Below are 11,573 nucleotides of genomic sequence, written 5' to 3'. Positions count from 1 at the left end.
TTTGCGGATTTATACTGCATAACCTTGACGAATTCTAATTGAGATAGACATCCTAATAGAGTATTGACAGCCTTTGCATTTGTTTCATATTGCTTCTTACCAGCCGAATCTGTAGGAGTTGTGGATGGAAAAGTGTACCGTGTATCTATGATATCCCAGACCTCTATACCAAGAGATTGAAGATAGGCTGTAACTCTTACCTTCTAATAGACGAAGTTGGTCCCATCAAAAATTTGTGGCCTGATAGATGCTTCTCTCTCGTAGTTGCTCATGATGATGGATCTTCCTTCAAGCGATCAAGCTTCTTTAGAAGGACCTGCTCTGATACCAATTGTTGGAAATAATACTAAGAGGGGGGGTGAACCAGTATTATCAAGTCAATTATTTCCTTTTTCAAACCTAGATCATATACGCTACTTCAGTTAAAGAAAACTGCGTATATACGCAACTACATATAAGGAAACCCACATATACCACGAAAACCTATAATTTAATTTATCTTACAGATGTTGATCATTAATCTGTGTATCAGAATCAAATAAGCAGTAACCAAAAACAGTGAAATAGAGCAGAAGACAATCACACACAAGAACACAAGATATAAGGTGGAAACCCAATGTGGGTGAAAACCACCTACTGCACTTCGTCTCTTTCTTCTTTACTTACAAACTTCTTTTTACAATGATTTTGTATTGGTGCAGTCCTTTACCAGTACGTAGGCTGCAACCTGTAGAGAGCTACAACCCTCTCTCATTCTCCAGCTTCTCCTGGAAGGGTGCTACAACCCCCTTAGCTCTTGCACTAGCCAAGATACTAGTACGTAGGTGCTGGCCTACAAAAGGCTACAACCTTCTCTTTCTTTTAGGGACCACATTTCATAAATTTTCAGACTGGATCCATGAGCATCAATCAATCATCAAGAATTTTTCTGCATTAAACAATCTCCTTTTCACCAATTAGAACTGAATCAAGTAGACATTTCTCTGACAGTTGTACCCAGAACACAGTAACAATAGCCACACACCAAATTCTGAACCCAGAACACTGCAACAATAAACAGAAGCAGCTAGAACACAACTTAAGAGATGTACGCTACTTCAATAACCTAAAACATGCGTGCATACGCTTCTGTGTTTGGACCAACCTGCGTATACGTTGTTTTTACTCATAGAACCAACGTGTATACGCACCTTCGCTTCACTGAACCTGCGTACAGATCTATAAAGGATAATTCATTCTTTCAAATATTCAGACATTAATTAACCCAGATTGCCAAATTTATAGATCAAGCATGCACCACATATAATGGATCAAAATCATACAAAGATACTATTATTCAAGCCTTAAGATTATGAACCATCAATAGAACTTATCCTTCTCTTTGAGCTTAAGTTCCTCCTTTATTCGAATCCAGATCTGCACCATAACCCAATCACCAATATTTCAGATCTTGCACTTTATCAGATATTCAATAATTCAGATCATCCTTTGCCAAATGATCTCCTTCCTCTTTTATAGTCTTAGACCTTTAACAATACCACAGTCCAAAACCATAACAAAACAATACCATGGAACCAATACTTGGGATCAACACTTCTGACGAGATACCATGGCCCAAAACCATAGGTTCAATTACCAAGGACTAAATACCATGGACCAAAAGTAAGTTCACCAACATGTACGCGCTTTTTCTTGCATGAAAGTGAATGTATACGCATATGCGCCTTTGAAACGTCTAACCCGCGTGTATACGTGTCTTCACCAAGGTTAACCTGCGTATATAACTTTTTCTTCTTTCTGAGTGCCTAAACTGTGATCTGTCACTAGAGTGAGTTGCCATCAAGGAAAACACCTGTGCCATAGCTCCAAACCTGTGCCAAAATGCCAACAATTATGACCTGTTCAGGTACTATGACTTGATGAGTAGTAATGTTGATGCATATAGCAGTCAATGGTAGTATGGAATTGTGTCAACATATTCATTAACATGGCATGGCATGGCATGGCATAGCATGGCGTGGAAGGCATATTATGTATAATGGTAGAGGGCAGAATAATGTATGAGCAGCATGATGTATGAGATCATGGGCATCATTATGAATGAGATTATGAACATGGGTAGCATGATGTAGATCATGAGTAACATGATGTATGAACAACATGATGTAGATCATGGGCAACATGATGTAATCATGAGCAGCATGATGTATGAACAGCATGATGTAGATCATGGGTAGCATGATGTAAATCATGAGCAGCATGATGTATGGCCAGCATAGTGAGTAGATCCTGGGCAACATGATGTATGGGCACATAGTGATGAGAGCATGAGCAACATGATATGCATGATGCAAGATGATGGCACTACATAGTAAGGTGCAACAAATGGATGAGATGCAACACTATGATAGATGAAGGAGTCACCTTAGAGAATCAATTGAAGTAATATGTCTTCAACTGATCTCCGCAGATATCAAAAGTCAAAGTTTTGACTTCTATTGTAAATATACTATCTCTCTCACTTTCTCTGCTAATCTTTGAAGAACATAAAAGAAGAATTGATCAAGGGTTTCCCCACATTGTGGGGTTTGTCCCTGCTAGTGCCGCATGTTGCGTCCTCTTGTCTTGGCTTGTCTTCTACGATTTATATTTATGTTCTATCTACAATTTACTTTAATGTTGATGTGATTGCTAATCTGGAAAAGATATTGGAAAATTAAAATAAATTGCTCTAGCATAGAACATTCCTAAAATTAACATGGTATCAGAGCTGAGGTGAAGACAATGCCCAAGCAAGAGTGAAAGAGCAATCACTGAAGATAGTTAGGACGGGACAAAAGGATCAATGGGATCATCATCACTCTTCTCATTCACTAAGGGTGAATTCAAAGTAGAGAATATCATCAGAATGACGCAGCGGAATATCACCTACCTAAAGATCACTTCATTTGAAGACCGGATATCAGGGTGGAAGGAAAGGCAAATAACTAGTTTAGCCATTATGCGAAGAAGTGTCTGAATGGAAGGGACACATCACTTGATGATGATAACAACAGGGACATCTTCAATGATCAAAGAAATGACACATAATCCAGGTCATCAAGGAAATGGCCGACTCTTCATAAAAAGCAAGGAACCCTAGGTATGGAGAATCAAATGTCGTTTTTGGTAAGATAAGAAGCATTATCTTATATTGGCCCTCTCCTTCAGATTATTTGGGAATCTGGTTTATTGATTGTAGTGCTTCAAGGAACTTCATCGGATAGATGGGTGCACTCTCTAATTTGGTAAAGACAGAAACAATCGTGGGATTACTCTTGAGCTAATGCCACCTATCCCTAAAAAGGGTGTAGGGAATGTTACCACTAAATTGAATGAGGGTAACTCGATTCGTTTACAAAATATCTTCTATGTACCTGATCGCAAGAAGAACTTGGTGTCCATTTCAACAATGAAAGTCGAAGGTTTCAAGGTGGCACTCGTCGATGGAAAGGTATGTGTTTGAAAATAGAATCTTCAAGATGTTTTTGAGTTCAGGGTTGTATCAAGTTACAGGAAGTCCACTGGGGACCATGTCCATTGACACATAGCATCAGAGGTCTATGAGTCAAATGGTGACAGGGATGCCTGAATTCAAAAAGAGAATGAAGGTACATGTCTGAGATGTACCAAAGGAAAATATTATAAGGGGAACATTCCCCTCATGCCACAAGTCCACAGGTTTGGAACAACCCAAGGAGTTTGAGATTCATGATCAGGAATCTCATGTATGCAGGTGGTAGAAAGCCAACTATGGCTTGAAGCAAAACACCCCAGGCATAATATGAGAGGATCAACAACCGTCTGATGAAGCTGAGATTCACTAGGAATGAAATCAATCCAAACCATCTCAAGGTTGTGGATGACAGACCTCTCATACCGACACCTATGTCTGACAGGTGCAGACCCCCTCATTTGTATAGGACAGAGGGAGTTGGATTCCAAATGTGGAAAGACAAACTGCAAGCCTGTGATTACCTCGAGGATCTTAACTTTCAGAAGTTATATGGTAGTGATGTTGGACCAGATTTTGGAAATGCCTCTGAGTTTCATAAACTCATTCGTGTTGATGTTCTTGGTGAACCTCTGTCCAGACATATGTTCTGCAGTTAGTATGGTGAGCTCATATTTGGTTGAGCTTTAGTGGATTGGTGCCTAGAATCTTTTGAGATATCTTCAGGGCATAATTTCTCACGGATTGAGATACACTGCCTCAAATATTTCAAATGTTGAGTGGGCAGGTAGTGTGGAGGATCACTAGAGTACTTCTTAGTGCTGGTTCTCCTAGGGATCTACTTCGATATCCTGGATGAGTAGGAATCATAAGTCGGTGTATTTGAGCAGCGCCGAGGCAGAGTATATTGCAGCTAGCATGGCTACCTAAGAGGCAGCCTGGTTACGAAAGCTATTCAGTGAGTTGTTTGGATACCACTATGTAGCAGGATGAATAGTTCTCCTGTGAGGTCTGGATGATGTGTTCTCCATGATGACTATGTATCAGGATGATTAGTTCTCCTATGAGGTTTGGATGATGTGTTCTCCATGACGACTATGTAGCAGGATGATTAGTTCTCCTGTGAGGTCTAGATGATGTGTTCTCCATGACGACTATGTAGCAGGATGATTAGTTCTCCTGTGAGGTCTAGATGATGTGTTCTCCATGAAGATTATGTAGCATGATGATTAGCTCTCCTTTGGGGCATGGATGATGTGTTCTCCATGACGATTGTGTAGCAGGATGATTAGTTCTCCTATGAGGACATGATTGATTAGTTCTCCTATCGAGGCATCCTACCCATGTAGTCTGGGACTCATGGGAAGTACCTCTCATCTAATCAATGAGCAGGAAAATGACGATAGGGACCATAGTAGTACCGATGGATGCATCGTTGTATCTATCGTACTTCCTATGCTAGGATGACCTTCATTGATCTGGCATCAATGATACTGGTCTGGGACCAGTTGTAGGAGTTGTACCTACTATGACGCTGACTTCGGGTGGGTTGAGACTGGTCTAGGACCAGCGGTACATACTCTGAGACTGACTTCAGGTTAGTGTAGGACTAGTTTGGGACCAGTGAGAGTGGCACATACTATGACGTTGACTTCGGGTCGGTTGAGACTAGTCTAGGACCAGTGGTACACACTCTGAGACTGATGATACTGGTCTAGGACCAATGGTAGGAGTGGTACCCACTATGATGCTGACTTTAGGTCAGTTGAGACTGGTCTGGGACCAGTGGTACGCACTCTAAGACTGAATTCATGTTAGTGGAGAATGGTATGAGAAATTCTCGATTAATTCTTCTTCTTCATAGTTCAGCAGATCTGAGCAGAGTAGAGTTGAGCAGAGCCAACAGAGCTGAGCAGAGCCATCAGAGCTGAGCAGAGCCAGCAGAGCTGAGTAGAGCAGAGCAGAGCCAGCAGAGCAGAGCCAAGCTGAGTAGAGCAGAGCAGAGCGAGTAGAGCTGAGCAGAGCCAGCAGAGATGAGCAGAGCTTAGCAGAGCCAGCAAGGCTAAGCAGAGCTGAGCAGAGCCAACAAAGCTAAGCCAAGCTGAGCAGAGTAGAGAAGAGCCAGCAGAGCTGAGTAGAGCCAGCAGAGCTGAGCAGAGCTGAGTAGAGCAGAGCTAAGCCAGCAGAGCTGAGCAGTGCAGAGTAGAGCTAGCAGAGTTGAGCAGAGCAAAGCAAAGCAGAGCCAACACAGTTGAGCAGAGCAAAGCCAAGCCAGCAGAGCAGTGCAGGGCACTGATGGCAGATAGTACAGTCGGACATATGGATCAGCAGATGGAGTTCTCCCTAGTTGAGAGGGAGTGTTAAAATTGGCAACTAGCGCCAAATTCCATGTGGGTCAGCTTATTTATGGCAGCTGATATTTTTACTGGATCCCTCTCATCGAGAGGTGTAAGATTGATCTAAAGATCATCTGATTCCGATAAATATTTATGGACATATGAATTTATTTTGATTATGGAATTATTATCAAGCCAACTAGCAACTTGAGTAGGCTCAGAAGCCCAATAGACATGCCTATTCATCATCTACATTTTAGTATAGATTGGCAAGGACTTGAAGTCATTTGATACACACTTCATGTGATCTCCTCTCCACGTATTGGGTTTTCGGTGAAGGAGAGACACTAATGAAGAATGCCCCACTTGCAGATGAAGCCCTAGTTACAATCAACGTGGTGCCCTAATTCATGGGGACATCTATACGCTGACATAAAAGACCATATACACGCAGGAAATGACTATGTATACACAAGCAATGGAGATACATATACGCAGCAAATGACAATATATATATACACAGTAATAGAGATATATACATGTTGTAGTACCACGGTATTTACACGTTGTAACAGGACATGTTATGTGCAGTTCTAAGTAGATGTTATACGCTGTTCAATGCGGGTGTTATACACTATTCATAGAGATATGTTCACGCAGTCATGGGAGATATGCTTGCACAGTCATATAAGATATGTTCTCGCAGTCATGGGAGATATGTTCATGCAGTCACATAAGATATGTTCACGCTGTCATGAGAAACTTGTTCACGTAGTTAGAGGAGACATGTTCATCCTCTGCTCATGGATTGACATATAGCCGCTGCCATAATAACAGTGATCACATATATCATCTACGACTCAATATTATGACCTATTCAGGTACTATGACTTGATGAGCAGTAATGTTGATGCATATAGTAGTCAATGGTAGAATGGAATTGTGTTAGCATATTCATTAACATGGCATGGCATAGCATGGCATGGAAGGCACACTATGTATAATGGCAGAGGGCAGGATAATGTATGATCTAGCATGATGTATGAGATCAGGGGCATCATAATGAATGAGATCATGAACATGCGCAGTATGATGTATGAACAGCATGATGTAGATCATGAGTAGCATATGTATGAACAACATGATGTACATCATGGGCAGCATGATGTAGATCATGAGCAGCATGATGTATGGGCAGCATAGTGAGTAGATCATGGGAAGCATAATGATGAGAGCATGAACAACATGATGTAGCGTGATGGCACTACATAGTAAGGTGCAGCAAATGGACGAGATGCAGAACTATGATAGGTGAAGGAGTCACCATAGAGAATCAGTTGAAGCAATATTTCTTCAACTGATCTCTACAGATATCAAAATTCAAAATGTTGACTTCTATTGTAAATGTATTATCTCTCTCACTTTCTCTGCTGAACTTTGAAGAACATAAAATAAGAATCGATAAGGGTTTCCACACATTGTGGGGTTTGTCCCTGGCTAGCACCACATCTTGTGTCCTTTTGTCTTGGCTTGTCTTCTGCAATTTATATTTATGTTCTATCTGTATTTTACTTTAATGCTGATGTGATTTCTAATCTGGAAAAGATAGTGGAAAATTAAAATAAAATGCTCTAGCATAGAACATACCTAAAATTAACAGTCATCAAGTGAGTTTTTTTCGCCAAGCATAGCCCCAAAGCCGAAGTGCGTCTTGATGCCAAAGCCTTGGGTGAGTCCTAGTGTCTAGGGTCATTGTATATTACCATACTATATCACTCGTAAAATTTCTTGGAAACTGATTAAGTTTAGGGGTCAGTTTTTTAATTTTGTAAATTTCCCACAAGGCGGAAATTGAAATAAAATCTGAATGTAAAATGTAATAAGTAATGTTTAGAGAAGTTGTGTGGGATATGCGTGCTCAAAATTACACCTCTCACCCTCAACTCTCTACTATAACACACTTTGAGGGGTAAAAAATAAGTTCTAGGCCCTCAAAACCCACTTTTCCTATGTTTAGTGGGAAATCTCGCAATAAATTAGCCTAGAAACAAATTAAATAAAGAAAAATAAATAACTCCATGTGAGAAAATGACATGGAAATGACTTGGAAATTATCTCAAGTCAAGAGTTAAGTCAAAGGACAAATGGGAGATGATTTGGCACCTGACATCATCATTGCATTAACCACATGTGGAAATCGAATTTTTGGCATTAAAGAGGGGAAATTGAGATAGTGACTTGGCAAATCGAACTAATTGAGGGAAATCACATGTGGGGGGATATCTTAATGGAATATTTGATGGATACTTGTCTCCACTTCCACTCCTCTTAGCTCTCACACTTGGCATCTTCACTCAACAAAAGGAACCACACTTCCCCAAGGAGGCCCACACAATTCATGAGGGAGCATCAATGTATGGCTCATTGGGAACATCAATTTGATGCGACACTTCATGGCTTGATGGATGAGGAGTTAACTCCTTAGAGAATATTTGGCATCTCTTGGTCTCACACTTGGATAATTGGATTTTCTTGAGGAGATTCTTTGGGCCACATAAGGAATTCGATTTGGGTTGAAGGCTCACATGTGCCATGGCTCCATCTCCACTTGGACTTCGACTTCTTTTCATGGGATCTTCTCCATCTCCATTTGTCACTTGGTTGTTGCATTGGGATTTGCTCCCATTTATCTATATAATAGAGCTTTGAGCTCTCACTATGTATTCATGTTATGAGGTATTGAGTTTGAGGAAACTCTGCCATTTTGTATTTGCAATTTGCTAATATAATAAAAAACGTTGGGACAATTTTGGTGGTGTTCTCTTGGCATTTTGAGGTGATATCATTCCATAATTTTTTTATTATGTTTTAATTTTCTTGCATATTTGAATATTGTTAACTTATATTTGACATATGTCTTGGATTGATATGTGCAAGTTATCTTGCACATATCCTTGATTTTGAGTAGCATTCTAGGAGTGAGCTTGCCAATTTATTTTTGGAGGAATATTTGGTTTATCTCATCCATTGTGTCACTCAAATCCTTTGCAAGCTAATTTTTGTTTCAAGTGTGTAGGGAGAAATCTATTGGAAATTATGTGTAGGAATCCATTTGGGCATGGGAGAAGTCTCACATAGATCAATTCACTCCCGGATTCAAAGTGACTCAAAACTCATTGATTTTCACTCCAAGTCTTTCATCTAAAGAGAAGCAAGAGGGGAGGTTCTTTCACTCACTATCTACTTGAATCATCTACTCACTAAATTACATATTTGATTTTAGAGTTTTCAAGGTTACATAAGCTATTCAAGAGAAATTTCCTAAGCCAAACAAGTATGGGAGTTCACTCTCATTACTTGATTTAGTGTTTTGTATATCAATTTGTATAATTATTAATGTTTACTTTTCTCTATTTCTACACTAATACTCATTTTTGTTTTGCAACCCATAGTTGTAGTTTTTGTCAACAAGAGTCTTGAAGAGAAATCTTGGAAAACTCTAACTATTTCTTGTAGGACCTCTCAAGCACTTGAGCATCAATTTCAAGGAAGTTGTGAGCATTGGAGGATAGTTGCAAATTAACTAGGCCATGGGCTTTTTGGGGCTTGTAATTTTCATATTTTGAGAGGATTCCTTTGGTCATTGTAGTTGCCATAGTTTGGAAGGAGACTCTAGCTTTTCTACCTCTTATTTTGTAAAGTTCTCTTTCATCCTTTGGGCAGCCCTCTAAGAGGCTTTCTACTCATTGTAACCATTAATAAAAGATCAAAATTTTCTTATAGGAGCTTGAGATTTCACCTATGGCATCCCTCCTCATTTAGAGGGAGGACTTTGTAGGAGGATTGACTTGCATTCCCATTTTCCTAACTTTTCCTACTTATTTCATTTGCATGCTTAATTGGGAATTAACACAACCTCACTTCACATTTCTTTTGTTACTTTTGCTATCCAAGTTCTTGCACGTCTAATGCTTCAACATTGGCAACTTGTCCCTTGAGCAATTTCATTTATTTGCAAAGCACTTTAATTTGTGGACAAGCTTTGATTTATCCAATTTGCACTCAACTTGTTAAATTGTTTCACAACTATTTGGATATATGCTTCATTATTGTGTCAACTTATGCTACATGTTTTGGTAATTTTGGAGCATTATATTGAAGCAATTTTATCTTAAGCATTTAGCTTGTCTACTTTCAATCAATTTGTGAAGCACATGCAACACTTGTGAGCTAATTTCCATTTTATTTCTCCAATTGAAGTCATTTTTCCAATTTATGTTGAGAATTATCTCATTGTTCTTATTTTGAAGCATTGCAATCAACATTTCTTTGGGAAAAATTACATGCATCTCATTTAGGCATATTAGTTTAACTTGCATTTCTTAAAATTTACCTCCAAGCATAAGCTTGGTTGAATAGAAATATAGGACCAAGATTTTCTTTAAGAATTCTTCCATTTAGTACAGAGCAAGGTAAAGGTGTGTGACCCTGCAGTTATGAAGGTGGCATTGTCCCCTTGTAGGAACGAAGGCACACATGGCTTGTAAGGATTAGGGGAAGGGTATCGTTAACGATGACAAGTGCGTCCTCAGCCCCTCTTCCTTACAATCACCCCAATATTTACTCCTTGGTAAGAGTTTGAAGGGATAATCTCTCACTTTAGAATAGGCATTTAGTCTAAAACTTACCAACATAATTGCATCTAACCTTAGTTAAGTGCATATCATTTTAACTCACTTTACTTTTAAAGTATTTTACTTGCAATTTGATCTTATGTGCTTGAATTATTGTTGAAGTATTTCATTGAACAAGTGCAATATCTTTCCTTTTTTGCAAGTGAAGCTTTGGTTCATCATATTCCATTTTGCAAGTTATTTAAATTGCTTTTGAATCATGAATGATAGTATCTTGGCTTAAGGCAACTCTTTGCAATTTATATCTTTGCAAGTTAATATTTATTGATCTAACATTGATTTGTTTTACAGAATTATTTTTTTATTTCATTTGATCAAGTGTTTATTATTTTTAAACAATTTTGAAGGCACTGGTTTTACATGCTTATCTTTTGAATGTGTTGATGATCATTGAGAATATCCTTCATTCCATATCTGGTATTGCTCATCATACTTATTGAACTTGCTCATAATCTTGAAGTAGTCCAATTGACCTATAATCTCCTAGAAACTTGTATCATCTAAATTTTCATTAGGGACCACCCCCCTTAGCTTATTTAGGAGAGCTTAAACAGAGAGAGTTGGGAATAGGTGACAACCCCATCTCTTATTTTTTCTACCAAGCCACACCTTGTGGGGCTAAGGGATTTTCTCATACTAACTTAGGTGTGTGTACTAGGCGACATCAACAGGTGGCACTAAGCACCAAGATATCTCCTAATGAGTGGCACAACTAACACCAGGTTAGTGAGACAGTGTATAGTCTTTTCCATTGAGGGGTACTCATTCTCGGCATAGATTAGATCAAAATGGCCACTTTAATCCAAAGTCATATCACGAGAATATTTTCACAAGCTTTAATTTCTAGGAAAAAAACTACTTGTAGCCCTCATATGCCTCCAAAGATCATCTAGTCAGGCCCTCAGCATTTGACACTATCTAGACAACATCATTAGACAATACATTGAATCCTTCTCAATTATTGATTCTATGGGAGATACTTCTTCCCACTCACCCTCTACCTCATCATCCTATCTTAAGGATGTCTAGTTGATCTCTTACACTCTTTCT

Source organism: Pinus tabuliformis, chromosome X, assembly GCF_031772625.1.
Source record: "Pinus tabuliformis cultivar Carrire ecotype Pingquan chromosome X, CPIR1, whole genome shotgun sequence".
Taxonomy (NCBI): Eukaryota; Viridiplantae; Streptophyta; class Pinopsida; order Pinales; family Pinaceae; genus Pinus; species Pinus tabuliformis.
This window is presented reverse-complemented; position numbering follows the sequence as displayed.